Source organism: Nothobranchius furzeri, chromosome 3 (genome assembly GCF_043380555.1).
Source record: "Nothobranchius furzeri strain GRZ-AD chromosome 3, NfurGRZ-RIMD1, whole genome shotgun sequence".
Classification (NCBI taxonomy): domain Eukaryota; kingdom Metazoa; phylum Chordata; class Actinopteri; order Cyprinodontiformes; family Nothobranchiidae; genus Nothobranchius; species Nothobranchius furzeri.
Window position 1 is genome coordinate 72,859,410 of NC_091743.1, and position 15,588 is coordinate 72,874,997.

The following is a 15,588-nucleotide window of genomic DNA, read 5'->3' on the forward strand; positions in this document are numbered from 1 at the left end:
AGCGCGCGTGTGAACGGGACTCGCGAGCGAAAATATACATGGCAGCGCGCGTGTGAACGGGACTCGCGAGCAGAAATATACATGGCGAGAGGTCATTTGTGCACTGAGAGGGAGCAAACTGTGTCTGTGAGCGCACAAGGATGTGCACAAGTGACAAACCTGCGTGCGCGCGTTTTCAACGAGCACACGGCAGAGGAAAACGTGCGCGCGCGGCAGCCTCTCTGCGCGCTTGGTTTCTGACTCCTGCTCGCTCGGCTGTAAATGCTTTTGGCACTCTGGAGGCGTGGCCTGTGGCAGATCTTCTCTTTCCTCTGATTGGTTAGTTTACCCGCACTTTACCCTCTACCTATGTATATAAAAAAGTCTGCTATTCAGTAGTTGCTGGTATAGCTCAGCTGGGAGAGCGGGTGACTCTCGCCCCAGAGGATCCAGATTCGAGTCCGGGCAAGGAAAATGCAGTAGATGTCATGTTTATTTTTCTTAATTCCAGGTAATTTACAGTTGTGACCGTTCAACTGTCATTAAACGTCCGAATGTTTGCTGGGCAGTGTTTTAAAAAGCGCACATAAGCTAGATGGTTTTAACCATATAAAATTACATTTTTTGTGATACTGGAAAAATACATACTGAAATAAAACTACTGATTGAAAACTTTATGACTGTGGTTGTACAATATATGACTCACTAATACACTGCAAACTCCCTTAGAGTGGGGCTTCCAGAGAGAGAGAGAGAGAGAGAAAGAGAGAGAAAAGTTCTTGCCTCATTAATGAATTGTTTACTTTTTTCAGTATTTAATTGACAAATTATCCTTTCAAATAATTGATGAGTTACATAATTGTCCATTTAGAATTGTTGAATGGACTGAGTCAAGTTTGGTGCACTTTATATATTTCAAAACATGTTTTTTTTAATGATGCATATAAATAATTTAAATGTTAATTTAATGAAATATTTCTATTTTTTCATTACCTCACCCTTGTTTTGACAAAAACGGGACCTTGCTGGATAATATCATGGAGAAACTATTTGTTCACAGTACATGGCTCAGTGAGAATCTGTGTACCAAAGGAGGAGATACTCAGAAATCTGTCTGCAGATTGTTACAACCCAGACTGGAAGTGGTGGGCTGTAATAAGAAAGGAGACCAAACAGAGGAGTGGGGGTTCAACAACAGAGGCTGCCGCGTGCGCACATTTTCCTCTGCCGTGTGCTCGTTGACAACGCGCGCACGCAGGTTTGTCACTTGTGCACATCCTTGTGCGCTCACAGACACAGTTTGCTCCCTCTCAGTGCACAAATGACCTCTCGCCATGTATATTTTCGCTCGCGAGTCCCGTTCACACGCGCGCTGTGGACCCAATCCGCGTGCACGGGTTGTGGCACGGGTCTGACGCGATACTGAGGTCAGTCCATGCAGTGGTCGTCAAAATGTCAACAAACCTGCTAACTATTTTCACAACAATGGCCAAAAAAGTGAGGAAGCTCCGCCCCCTTTGGAGATCTCATCTTTCAGGAAAGGCATAGACTTTGCATGAACATTTAAATTATTTATGACTCTAATCAATCAATCAATCAATCAATCAATCAATCAATCAATCAAAAAACTTGAATCATCCCCGAGGGGCAATTGTTTCAGTACAGAAGAATTGGTCCTGTGGTCATTCGCAACAAGAGTCGTGGTACCGTTATATAATAGATGAAGAGGGGATTACATGAGGAGAATTGGGGGAGGGAAAAAAAGGCCGAGCAGAGTTACACCCAGCAAGGAGTAGCTCTACTATGCAAAAAAAACACCTCAACATGTAAGCACGAACGCCACAGTTCACAGTTTTGCGCACTAACACCGGTAACGCAGCTAAGACATTGTCCAGCTTGCGATTCACCTCGAGTAACGTCCCAGTCTGTGAGGTCTCCGCCCGGACGGTGCCGTCCATGGGTGCGGGTCGCCCTCCAATCGCTCCCGTCATCCCAATTTTTCGGAAAATCAGATATCCTCCCACTCCAATCAGAAGAAATCCAACGATCATCAGGCCAAATATCCACACATCTTCGACATCCTCAATGGACAGCTGAGAGAGACAGATGACATTCCACTTCTTCCAGGAATCGAGCATATATCCCGCTGCGTGTGTCCCGTGAGGGCAAGCGTGAGCCCCCTCCTCCGTTCTCATCGTAGAAAAAATCTTATCAATCACATTGAATGACCAATTAATTAAATCAATGTCTGAAAAATAGTGATTTCCAGAGGAAATGCAGAGAAGCGCTCTGTAGGCAGACGGGACAAAGAGCCTTGGGAAAAAAGATAAGGGAGCAGAAAGGGAAGCGTCTGTACTCTGTGAGTGCCAGAAGAAGAAGATGGAGTCACTATTTAGGTTTTATGTTATTATGAGTTCAAATCTCGACCTGGGGTCTCTCTGCAGGGAGTTTGCATGTTATCCCTGTGCATGCATGGGTTCTCTCCAGGTACTCTGGCTTCCTCCTGTCAGGTTAATTGGTCTCTCTAAGTTGTCCTTAGGTGTGAGTGTGTGTGCTTGGTTGTTTGTCCTGTGTGTCTCCGTGTTGCCCTGTGATGGACTGGCAACCTGTCCAGGGTGTACCCGCCTGTTTGCCCGAAGACTGCTGGAGATAGACCCCGACCCCCCACTGCATTAATAAGCGGGTTCAGAAAGTGGATGGATGCTATTATGATGTAATGACACCATCTTCTTTCACCTCTATCAGGCTTGTAGTTTTCTCTTAAATAAACACTCAGATTTTATTCAGTCCATAACTCATTCGTTTCTTCTATTGAATAAATCCAGAATGCTGCAGCACAGCAGTGAAGATGTGTTTAATCTGAATCAATCATGTTCTGTAGAAACACAAGATTAGGGTGTCACTAACTTATTTCTGGAGTGCATTTTTACTTAATGATGCTGCAGCTGATGACAGAACATCCCTGCTGCTGCTGCTGCTGCAGGAAGCCCTGCTGAGCTAACAGAAATCCGTGAGGGCAGAGGAGGCTGTTGTTATGACCAACTATTACCACACACACACACACACACACACACACACACACACACACACACACACACACACACACACACACACACACACACACACACACACACACACACACACACACACACATACATTAAGGCCTTGAGTTGATCCAACTCTTTTACTTCACAAAGGAAAATACTAAAACTACAGTAATTTCTAAACATGGTTTATATAGCAGTTGTATATCTGAGGGGAGAAAGGTGAAGTTACATGCTAGAGACTGATTATACAGGCTGGAATCGACATGATTGTGTGTGTGTGTGTGTGTGTGTGTGTGTGTGTGTGTGTGTGTGTGTGTGTGTGTGTGTGTGTGTGTGTGTGTGTGTGTGTGTGCGTGTGTGTCTAAGGACCCTGCAGCTGTGTACTCATGCATGGCTGCCACTGGAATCTGCCTGCTGCTGCCCAATATTCAGGACTAACAAAGAATCCCACACACACACTCACACACACACACACACACACACACACACACACACACACACACACACACACACACACACACACACACACACACACACACACACACACACACAGATACTTTAGCCATGAACTGCCAAGGAACAGACAAAGATGAGAACCATAAAATTGTTTGATAATTGAACTTAAAAACAGTAAAAAGCTTTTAGAAAAAGTGATAGACTAGGAAACAGGAGGAGATGTATCATTATCGTTTAGGTAGACATGAGTTCAGACCACAAAAACCTCAGAATAATATTGGGAATCATTTTGCTTTCTAAAACAGCTGAAAGCAAAATCTGATATTTAAACACAACTGTTACATAAGAAGAGCTGAGAGTGACACATTTTCAGAGCAGAACCTCACCAGTGAAACATCTGGAGTGTAGAAAATAAACCCTGAGTGTCTTAAAGGAGCCGCTCAGAGACGGTCCTGGTGAGCCGCTCTCTGTGAAGTCATGTAGAAAAGCTTTCTGAGGCTCGCTTCCACATTTTCAGCCCCATTGAGCATCACATTAAACGCCTCCTCAATGAAAAACTCAGACGCAAGCTCGTTCTGCTCCCTCACCACGCACCAATGATCTCATCACTCAAACGCACATGTGGACAAACAGTCATCGTCTGATGCTTGCCACACAGAATATTCCTGTTGTTAGTTCATTTCAGGGACTGATCCAGAGGTATTTTAGAGGTTACATACTAAACGTTGTATTTCTCTTAATTGTGGGTACAAGACATTATTTATCATGTTTCTTTGGTGTTTTGTGATTTATTAAAACAATAAATGTTGCTTTGAAGGATGCATATCCCCCTGCATCCTTCATGTTTTCTATTAAGATCATCTTGTGTGGAGAAACGATCTCAGATCTTTGGAGCTAAAACTTTGTGTTGTGACCAATAAAGTTGGTCAGTTTCTCTATACATCAAAAAGTTTAGACTTGTCTGAATCATTGAGTCAACATATATGTAAAAACATTTTTCCCACATTTGGGCTGAATTTTATGCCTTTATGAAAAAACATGAATATAAATGAATGACGTCATTCTCTTAGTCCTCTCTTTTTATTTGTGATGTTCCACTTTCGGTCTTTTATCTGGTTTCTTTTATCTGCACTTGTTGTTGTTTGGTCTCTGTAAAGCACTTTGTGTTAAACGTGTTTGATAAAAGCCCTTTGGGGATAAATCAGGCGTGGTCTCCAGAAGAAGGGAGGAGGAGAGGAGATGGATGCAGAGTCAGACAGAAAGACGGGAGGTCGATCGATGATGGAGATCAGATGAGGAGAGAGACAAAGGAAGAGAGGACGCTTTTGAAAAAGCAGCAGCTGATTAAAATTTGAACTCTTAAGTATCACATTTGCATAACTCGAATATTTCTCACAAATTTGTGGGATTTGAGAAGAGGTTGGCGGCAATGACAGACCCACTGAAAGATTATCCCATAACTGAGCACAGCTCTGTGTGAGAGAAACGCATTTAAACCCCACCGTGACAAACGAACATTCTCAAAGAACTGAGCAGAAAATAGGAAGAAAAAACTTCATTAAGAATCCTCAGAGTTTTACTTTGATGTCAGAAGATCATTTTGTCAGAGTTTTAAGCTGCTGGATAGGAAACCTGTTTAACACAGACTGGGAGTTGATGCAACTGTGTGTGTGTGTGTGTGTGTGTGTGTGTGTGTGTGTGTGTGTGTGTGTGAGACATGGATGATCTCTGACGAACGTTAACATTGGGACAGAAGCAACCTTCACGCTTTGTAACTTTTACTATCTCCTTTTATAATGATCACACACACACACACACACACACACACACACACACACACACACACACACACACACACACACACACACACACACACACACACACACACACACACACATGTGCACCTTCATTAGGACATTGCTCTTCATTAAGTTCAGCCTTGCCTATTAGTCTAAATAAAAATATGACTTCTAACCCCAAACATCACCTCTTTAGGACCAGTTTTAGGTCTCCAGGAGCTCCTCTGCTTCAGAAAAGGTCCCCGGTGAGGTAGGAAAAACAGGAACACGTGCACACCCTCTGATATAACTAATTAAGAAGCAGTCATCGGCCTGTTTTGTTCCTGCTAATGCGTATTTTTATAGCCATCCTCTTCCAAATTGCATGGCTGGCCAATTCATTAGCTCCTTAACCTCAGCTATAAAGCTGGTGTGTTGTGATTAAAGCAGCTGGGGAATGAAGCACGTCCAGAGACGACACCAATAAACTCAGAGGAGTGACTGGTGCTAGCGTCACTTTCACTTTTCATCAGGAGCTGTTACGTTTGATGATAATCAAACACAGAGTTCTTTGTCCAATGATTTGACATTAAACAGGAATTAGTATCAAATGATGTGTTTTTAGCAGCATTACAGTTTGAATGCTGGTGGTCAACACACCCTGGAGCTGCATTTTTCATGAGCTGCTCTGAGTCAGTGGGGACGGTTCTGTCTGGATGAAATGTGAACAGTTTGTCATTATCTGTAAGAGCTGTCATCAGTCAACAGGCATGTGTGTCCTTCAGTGCACCTGTTGCTGCTGCTTGTTGTCACCTCTGAAGTCCAGGGGTCAGATGGTGTGAGATGCTCTTTGCTGTTCCTTGTAATAAACTTTTCCTTTCAAGGGGGCATACCTAGTTGTTTACGTCAGTGCATAAAAAAAAAACCTGAGCAGCAACTCAAATGGAAAAGGAGGAAAAGGACATGGCCCTACATTCGCCATAACCAGGCTGGATTATTGGACTGAGATTTAATCTGGGTGTCCATGAAACTCCCCTAAATGTGACAACTGTACCAAAAGGCTGCAGCCAGAGTGCTGATGGCTACTTTTAGGATACGAATATTTCTACAGTGATAGCCTTCCTGCATCAGGCTGACAAATCCTGCTTTAAAAATTCTTATCACACATAACGTCTACCACGGGGATCTAAATGTCTCTGCTGCCCGGCTTTCATTTCTGCTCAGAAATTATTTCCAGGGTCTGAGTCAGAGCAGAACTTTAGGTCATGGAACCAGCCTGTGTTTATTTTAACCATCTACACTATATGTTTAATATGCTCATGTCCATATTTTGTCAATTAACAGGTGTTTTACCTGTTGCCCTAATACTGTTTGACTATGTCAAAGGGATACTAGGCAGTTTTGGCGAGAGAGAGAGAGAGAGAGAGAGAGAGAGAGAGAGAGAGAGAGAGAGCGAGAGCGAGAGAGAGAGAGAGAGAGAGAGAGAGAGAGAGAGAGAGAGAGAGAGAGAGAGAGAGAGAGAGAGTTATTATGGTGACATTAATCCAGTGGTAGGCCAATCTGGTCCTCGAGTGCAGCTCTCCAGCATGTATTAGTTGTTTCTCTGGTCCAACCAAGCCCCCATAATTCGGGTCTGAAATTGAAGCCAACACAGAAGTGAAATAAATTGCAGTTCCACCCTCATCCGCTGGGGGCTGGTGTCAGAAGCGAGCAAATCCTCATTGACTCCCATGTTAAAAATACCAATTTCACATGTTTTAGGTTTAATAGATCTAGTTTACACTCATGACAACTCTGAAGGGGGTGCATTTCTTTCTCACTCTTCTGTTTAAGTGTATTAAAAGCCTAAAATTCTGTATAATTAATGAGCATCAGACCCACGTGACCACAGAGCTAGCTCCAGGTAAAGGCCTCAGCCTGAAAACTGTTCCGCCATTTTCAGTCTCTCAACTTAGACCATTAGTTGTAGCGTTTGTGCGTTCTTTTTGGATATTATTTGTGCAATTGTTGGACAAAATGACTTTCTGTGGTATTAATTGCACTAATTGAACGTCCAAGGAGTCTCCACTTCTTTTTTTTTTTCGGTAAGTAAAATTATATTTATGTATTTTAGGTCACTGACACTCTTGCACTAGCTGAGCTTAGATTTTAACATGTACTGTTTAACCATGAAATTTAAATTTAATAGGGTAAACCCCAGTGCATTTAACATAATGCTGCATTTTTTTGAAAATGGGTTGAAATATAACATGTTGGTGGAGCTGGGTTCCGACTATCGGTATGGACTTATAGCGGCAGCTCAACGCATCTCTGATCGCAGAGGCGCCTGTCTGCTGCGCGGCTGCCAGCTTGTGGAGCTCTCGGGAGACCTCCGTGTTCCATCCGGATCTCCCCAGCGGTCAGCCCGGTATATCTGTGACTCTGAAAATCTGGTGTTGTGCACAGTTAACTCCGGTTGTAGCTACGTAACGTAGCTACCTCCGTTAGCTTAGCTCCCACCTCTGCGTTAGCTGTAGCTGCATCGCTTCAGTTCGACGGGTGTCGTCATTTGATCCCAGCCTTACAGCCCCACCCTCAGCTCCACCTTTTTTCCCTTTTGTGGAATTGCCTGGTTTTGATGGAATCTGTAACACGGTTAAAATGGCGATGGTGGCCACCTCCCATTTTGGCTTAAAAACTTATTATTGGAGTCTATGGAAACACATTGTTCAGCATATATGTCGATGGGTCCAACACACTTGGTGTTGATCAGTAGGTGACCAACAGGCTTCTCCAGAGTTTGGACACCTGGTGAGGTGATTCAAACTCTGAGCTAAAGTAGGAGCTAGATGATCTAACACTCAGAAACTGGACGTTTTCACTTTTATGAATTACCATCTTCAGCACTTGTTTCATGATTTATTTTGTTAAGAGAGTGATTTAGCCAAAGCCTTTATGAAAGGAGAAACATCTTCTCATGATTTCCCTTAAGGGGCATTGACACGGCTGATTAATCTGGAGGATTGGGTTGCAGCATCTTCTCAGCAAAGTGTTTATGGATGCAGATTGTGTTTTAGAATAAATTGTCCCTTTTGGGCTTCTGTCACCATATGTTTCATCATCTGCCTCGATGTTGGTGTCAAATGGAACTAAGAACATAAAAAATGTCTCTTTCCTCTGTGAATGGAGGCCTTGGTGCTGATAGTGTTTCGTATGATTCTGTTTTATTTTTATTGATCATCTAAAGAGATCCTTTAATCATACAACAACCAACGCGGTGTGGTTTAAGAGAGGTTACTGATTTCCACATAACACACCAAATGTGTGTATTCTGGTGCACAGAACACACACATTCACCATGTTTAGTGATGCACACTGGCTGCAGCATCGCTGATATCCGCTGCCGTTTCATTTGCATAACACTCAGAGACTAAACAAATTTTCATGATTCACAGTCAGATGATTGGCAGCAGCTTGTGTGTAGCCAGACACAGAAATGGGACTCAAATAACCAAATTCAAAGGAACGGCTGACTCCTACACCTCTGAGGGCTGCAAAGCGCCACTCAATTTCACCTTTTACTGAGATCCAATTTTTTTGAGTGACATTTCTGAATTTCGCCCGTGTCTGATGTCGGCGTGCACCTGAGATGATCCATGCATGGGGCAGAAATGGCAAGAGCTCTGGAGTTTAATCTCAGGTGTGGAAACAACTCGGTTCATAGCAGGGTTTTAATAAAATATAAAAGTGATATAACCCTATTCTACTTCAGGTGGTCTTGGTGCTGCTTGACTTATTTATGGCCCTTAAGCTTTTGCAAATGCATCAGAAATGTTTAATTAGAAATTATATTGGTGTTCATTGCAAAGATGCTTCTTTTTAAAACAATATTTAAATTCTACAAAACACCACAACATTTTTTTACTTGTGCCAACAGCTGTACTCACCCTCCTTACTCATCAAAATTAGCAAAAGAGATTTGCAAATCAGAGCAGAGAAAACATACACATGGTACACACACATGGCCCTGCAGCGCTGAGCCATAACAACACGCCACCGTCCATTCATCACTTCTTTTTACCACCTAGTTTTAACTAGTTTTAAATGTAAGCTTCTTAGTGATTATACATATTTCTGTACTGCTTTTATCTAGTTAAATGTATGTATGTATTTATTTATTTATTTAACTTTTCCCCATTATTGTAGTCCTTGGGTGTCATGAAAGGTGCTTTTAAATCAAATTTATTATTAATATTATTTTTCTTTTCTTTTTTTTCTTTTTTATTCTTATTAATATTATTATTTTTATTATTGTTACTCATTTTTGTGCTCATCATTAGGAAACATATATTCCTTGCTCGGTGCCACAAGGCACAGCAGCTTCCTCCTTGCTTGTCAGGAGAAAATCTGGGCTGAAATCAAGTAAAAGTGAAAATGTTTAACACTTTAGATCTAATTGCTCTGGTGTTGCTGAAACAAGACTTTTTCTTCAAGTAATTTTCAAAGGGCTAAAATATCATTAGGAACATAATTAAAGAAAGGGGGGTTTGGACCTTGGAATGTTTTACTGCCGCTGGCTTGAACAACATTTTCCAGAAACATCGACTCAACCTGCATTTTTGGCTTCGGTGCAAAAAATCCACCCTTTTGTCCCACGTTTGTTTTATTTCCATTTTTCCTCAGTTGTTCACTCAATAACTGGTTAGGTTGAAGTAAACATTTAACCATTTAGGGGATTTGTTTTGGTCCGTTTATTTCTGAAAGTCCTTCATCTGGTGAATGTTTACTTATTAAAGGACTGATACATAACGATGCAGCAAAGACCAAAACAGCTTCAACCCCCAAAATCACCAAGAAACACTTAAATACACAGTTAGTAGTGATCGTCACAGTTAGCAAGAACTTTCTACATGAAATAACAGCAAAATGCCAAACCGGTGATGTTAAAGGTTTTTTAATGAAAAGAAAAGAAAAGAAAAGAAAAGAAAAGAAAAGCTGTGAGATTTGCCTACTTTGGTCTTGACCATCCTCCGATCAGCTATTAGTCACCGGGGAAGAAGAGGCTGCCTTCTTCCTAAACCATTACTACAGGAAACGTTGAGAATCTGAGTAGAAAAACCAATGTGATCTTTTTGCTTGCTGTTAAATTCTACAAACAGACCAATCCTCAGGAACTCATGACGTTACCTTGTGAAGGATCTGGTGTGTTTGTCACCATGTGTTTAGGCTCATTCCTCTGCTTGCTGAGACTCTTGTTGCTGACCCTCGGGGATGTTTTTGCACTTTCACATTTATAATTCACCACATTTCAGTGTCTGACTCACGTTTTTAGACAGAAGCTTACGGTTTCTCTCAGAGGCTCCATATAAGTTAAACTGTCATATTTAATCTGCAGAGGCGTCTCTTCTTTTAAACAAACAATTCTCTTGATGCCGCTCAGATTTTTTTTTTACCAATATCTCCGGCTGCCCGACAACATTTGCTCATTATCTTTCACTTCCATGCTTCCATAGCGGCTGCAGTCGGCGAGCATATTGGATTTATGAGCAGCTGGCGCACGTCTGACCAAAAGAGTGGACATCTGGAAAATGTAACAACCTGCAGGAGAGTTGAGGCTGTAGGAACTGAAACGATGATGTTTATACCTCAGAATGTTTCTGGTTCGGTCACCGGTGGATTTCCTTTATTGGTCTTTCACTGAAGCTTCAACAATTTCTGGTGGCTCCTTCAGAGGTATCCGTGCTAAAGAGTTGTTTCTGTTCTGTGACCAATTAAAGAACAAACTCAGAGGTGAGTTTCCCAGCTGACACCGGTGGATGACAGAAATGTAAAGTGGCAATTTTAGGAGCAAAAATTCAAGACTCAATAAACTGATAAAAAGCAGTCGTTCAGCAACAAAAAGGCATAAATCCCTTCATGAACCCCCGCAGCCCTCTTCTAATTACCAGCTCCCTGCTGGCTCAGTAATAAGCAAAGAGAAGACAATAATCCACAATGTACAAACTATTACATTTAGAATTGGCTGAAAAAAGTGCAGCAGCGTGTTTCTATATTTATTTCTTTGTGTTACATCAGTCCTCTGAGCCCCTCGGCCAGTTTGATTAGCATAATAATTAAAGCAGAGCTGTAATGCGCCATTGGCTCCCATACTGCTGCACCCTGCAGTTGGTTTGGAGGTTTAACCCTCCCAACATGCACCCCCCTCTCCGTCAGTGGAAGAAATTAGCATACATTCAGACAATGGGAATAAATTAGCAGGGAGCTAATTCCTCCCAAATATGAGCGACTGTAGTTAGCAGTGTGTGAGTACCTTTGAGACTGAGTGCTGGAACGTGTGTACGAACTCCCTTTACGTCCTCATTACATGCAGTGATGGACTCAGCCACAAAGCGGATGGCATGATAGAAAAGGAGGAGAAGAAGGAGAAGGAGGCGAGAGGATTGGGAAAACTTTCATCATGGAATCCAGAGTGAGGATTCAATCAGGCTTCATTTCAAAACTAATGTTACTTCATGCCTTCCTCTCTCAGCCATTTCCTCTCCACGTTATCAACGATGTTTGCATAGATTGACGTGATTTGTGTGGAACTGCAATGAGAGCATAACGATGTTCTCTGTAATGAATTGATTAGCATTTTAATAGGAGGAGGAGCAGAGCGCCCGAGACTGGGGCCGTCCTCGTGTCAGGGTTCGCAATGTGTTTAAAGAGCCAATCTACTCCCCAGACGAAAGTCTTGTACATTTGTGGAAACTATGAATGTTAATGTTTCACACATTTTTGTTTCTTCAAACCGTGACACACGAAATATCACAAGTTCTTAGAGAATGGTGCGGCTTCATTTAGCGTCAGAGCACTGCATGGTCTCGTGGATACTTGTGAAATGGTCACAGCCTTTTTATGCAAGTCCTTTATTATTTATATATAAATACATATATATATACATATATATACATATATATATATATATATATATATATATATATATATATATATATATATATATATATATATATATATATGAAAACTAGAAAAGCAGGCATTTACTGTCAAAAGAAAACTCTTGTTTCAGAGGGCAGAAGTTTGTCGGAGGAGTTGGGGGATAGCGAGAGTATTGTGAGTCTCTCCTCTGATTGGCTAACAGCAACATGAGTCTTTGGCTGCCTTTGTTTATTCTCTGCAACGTTGATGTTTTATCTTCACAAGTAACACAATATGGCCATACCGCATCATAACACAAGCTTGAAGGAGTTCAACTATGTTATGGAGTTGCTAAAGCTAACGGTTAGCTAAAGCTAGCTGAGATGGGCTTGGCTCTCTCCTTACTGTGGGTGGTCCCAAGCCAAGGTGGGCGGGACCAACAATACAATTTTTCCCTGTGACGTAGAAGAGACGGGCTTTTTCTGAACCGTCTACTTCCTTTCTGCGTGTAACGCAGGACATAGGGGTTTATTTTCATGTTCAGCATGAATGTGAAACAGAACAACCAATAGTATTTCTCACAAGCATTGGTTTCTATAGCCCTCTTTACAAGACACAACATAAAGGCAAATTGGCGTAATATTACTGCAATGGTGTTTCTTATGAATGCGCCATGCCAGCATGGCGTTGAGTGAATATTGCGGCATTTGTTTCACCTCGCTTGGTAGTAATATTGCGGTAATGGTCTGCCTTATAAACGGCTATTGTACCATGGTGCAACAAAGGTCTGACCACCTATAAACGACCTAAGGCTTCCTGATGCCGTCACGGCATTGCAGCAAATTGATTTAGCATTGTTTTGTATAAACGGCTTATGGGAATGAGACCTTTGACTCACTTTAGTCTAGATGATGACCTGCTGATATGCTTTGTTTAACTTAGGTGCCTCGTTGACCCAGAAATAATCACTGTCTATTTAAAATAACGATAAGCAACGCGAGTGTTGGCATCGTGTAACCCGGCTGCCAGGTGATGGGTCCGGGGTTTTTGTTTTTTCAGTTTTTCCGCTTGTCTCTAATAAAGTGGCCGAAACGTCTTCGACGTTGCCGGTCACGTGGCCAAATCTAGGTCAATCAGGAAGTTAAATAGCTCACAGCCAGACGTGATCGGTAAGCGTAAGGAGACACAGGGAAAGGAGTTGCTGCAGGAGCCAACTACCGGTTGTCGGACGTATAAGAAGGAGCGCGGAGATAGCTTTAGATTGACGGAAAAGGCCAGGTTTTCTTCATTGGATGGCGAGCTACCCACTAGAACCTAGACTGGAAGCCCAGAATCCCTGAGTTCCTGAACCAAGTCAGGCAGACTGAATCAATTCACTCCACCACTGTTGGGCTGGTAGGAGGCTCCTGTAGCCACCTTTAAGTCTCTGTTCCTCAGCAACTTCAACAGCGAGCCGCGATTACCCTGATCACATCCTTCACAATCCCCCCCTCTCTCTCCCTCACGAACATTGAACTCACTCTTTAGGACCCATTCGCGGGTCCTTGGGTCCGCTGAAACTTGAAGTTGCCAACAATCATGTGTTACCCTATCTAATGGACAATGGATGGACGTATGATGATTTGTAATTTATTCTCTGTAAATTGTCAACGATTATTTAGTGTATGTATTGTTAAACAAGTGTCATAATATATTCTATATTGGTACCAACCTAACGGTCTATTCCATTCTGTCTCTGTGTCACTTACTCCTGTGGGCTGATCCTAGCTTCTGATCTGGGTTACATCTGGTCCTGATAATACAAGTCATCCCAAATTACTCCTACGCACGTTACAATCGGTTATAAGTTCATGGTTTATGACACTGAAACTGGAGATTTCCCTTAAATCCGGTGTCTCAGCCAGCTAAAAGAGGGAGAGATTTAAACAAAACTCCATGTGTCGAGCTGTTGGTTTTCTGAAATACAACATGAAATAGAGTAGCTTTGATGACATTAGCCCTACATCAACCTCATAAGAAACACATCAGGGTCAAAGGACATCAACAAAGAAACATACAGGGAAATACTCTCCTTTTAGGAAATATGGGGTTTCCTTTAGTAATACATGTCCTGAATTACTTCTATGAACTTGACATTCTCAACCTAAGAAGAGTAACTTGAGAGGAGCATGTTTTCAGACTGAATACAGGTGATTTGATCTGTCTGTGTTTCCCACCCAGCTGTAAACGGTACTTTTACTCCGGCGCTGTGGCTTGGTATTTTCAGGACTTAAAGTGGGAATTGACAGGAAAGATAACCCCAGGATTAAACACGACTCGCCTTAGAAAAGGTTTTGAAATTGATTTGTACCATGAGCAGCGATGGGCTGTTTGATCAGCTGACCAGTGTTGTGCTGCAGTTCTGGTTTTTTATGTGCTCCAGCTCCTTCACACAGCATATCAGCAGATGTTTCGTGGCTGCTCTGTGGCTTCAATCTACTGCAGGAAATTGGAACTCATCAAGCAATCCTGAAGAGCATCATCGGCTTAGACTGAAATAGATCTTTGCTGCTGTTGACCTCAGTTTTCATGGACACCAGCAAGCGGCTTGCTGTTCAACACTGTTTACTTAGCAAACATTTCATAAAATAAGGTTTAACCCTTCATATTATAATTTAATTGAATATAATTGAATTATTTATTGTCATTATGCATACACATAAGATTTGGTTGGTAGCTCTCATCTTAAAGGGCACTATGACCACAAATAGAACGATAAAAACATGAAGAGTAAAAAAAGAACAATATATAACCATCCCATTTATTTTACTGATTCATGATTTGTGTAGGGGTTCAGCTAGAAGGTTTGGATTTCCTACAGATTTTTCATCCCAAACATGTCAGCTTCCTGTTTGGTTCTTGCTTCTTTCCCTTTTCTCTGTTTTTGCACTAAATTGCTTTCTCAGGCATCCATCAGCACACATACAGAAACATAAATGTGAATGTTTTATTTGCATGTAAAGGAAACAGAACTGAATCCATGAGTTTTTACTCTTGGCTCTGTATTCACGAACAAACCTGGATATTTTCTGTCGTTTTCCCCCCGTGTTCCTCTGAGCAGTTAAACGAATGCTCAGCTTGAAATTCTCTGTTAATAACTGTAATTTTATCACAGTCTGCCTTGGTGGAAACTGCACTATTGTTCTGAAAAACTCAGACAGGAAAGGACAAAATGACAGAGTGAAGACTTGGAGAGAAAATAACAAATGATCGCAATTTCTGGACGAAATGAGCCATCATTTTGCGGACTCAATACTCTCTTTTTTTCTGACTTTGTCAATGTAGCCATAATTTGTCACCAATCTGACTTCATCAGACATGCTTGTAACACTCGCCAGTGATCTTTGTCTCATGCCCTCTAACCTGGTTTTGTCAACGCCGTTTTTATTTTT

At 41.9% G+C, this 15,588-nt stretch overlaps 1 protein-coding gene across 2 annotated transcripts in view; it reads left to right on the forward strand.

Moving 5' to 3' along the window:
- The window catches only part of grip2b (glutamate receptor interacting protein 2b), a 217,787-nt gene that overhangs the window by 16,408 nt on the left and 185,791 nt on the right, over positions 1-15,588 (forward strand). The gene's annotated exons all lie outside the window — the stretch shown is intronic.